The following is a 767-nucleotide window of genomic DNA, read 5'->3' on the forward strand; positions in this document are numbered from 1 at the left end:
CTCTTTATTTTTGTATACCCAACCTAGCGTTATTATTTTTATTTCTTTGCACACACTCCTGGTAAACTAACTCAGTGGGTAGCCAGACCACTACAAACTTGGTGAGTCCCAGTATTTCTGGATATTTTTTGCAAGCTTTTCCTTTCAAGTCGTCGTTGTTTTGTTTCTTCTGTCCGGTAATTATGGAGGCTCACTTTGATTCAGCGAATTTAGTCGAGGATGCGATCAGTATACGTTTACCAGACTACAATCCAGGCAAACCCAGGGTATGGTTTCACCAGGTGGAGGCCGTTTTTACTGCCCGACCCATCACGTCCCAAACCACTCTATTTTCCTTTGTTGTTCAGCAGCTTCCTTGTGATGGGGCAACAGAAGATCTGTTAGAAGATATTCCCGAGGTAAATCCGTATGACGCCCATCGAGCGGCCGTGATAAGTAGGACAGGGAAATTGGAAAACAAAATGCTACGGGGTCTATTCACCACTGTTGAGCTTGGGGACAGATCGGCAGCACAACTGCTTCGCCACATGCACAGTTTCCTCTGCGTGCGGAAGCTAGCGGTGGAAATCATGGCCCAACTATGGCTTGACAAACTCCCACCCTCCACGTCCCACATCATCAGCGCTTTCGTTGATGACCACAGCTTGGAGCAGCTTGCCTGAATGGCGGATAAGATGCACGAAACATACCCCAGTAACCCCGTAAACTCCGTCTCCCGCCCTGCGCCCACTACAGATTCCGACCCGCTTCTTGCTTCTATATCGCAC

This window comes from Opisthorchis viverrini (assembly GCF_000715545.1).
Source record: "Opisthorchis viverrini unplaced genomic scaffold opera_v5_133, whole genome shotgun sequence".
NCBI classification, from domain to species: Eukaryota; Metazoa; Platyhelminthes; class Trematoda; order Opisthorchiida; family Opisthorchiidae; genus Opisthorchis; species Opisthorchis viverrini.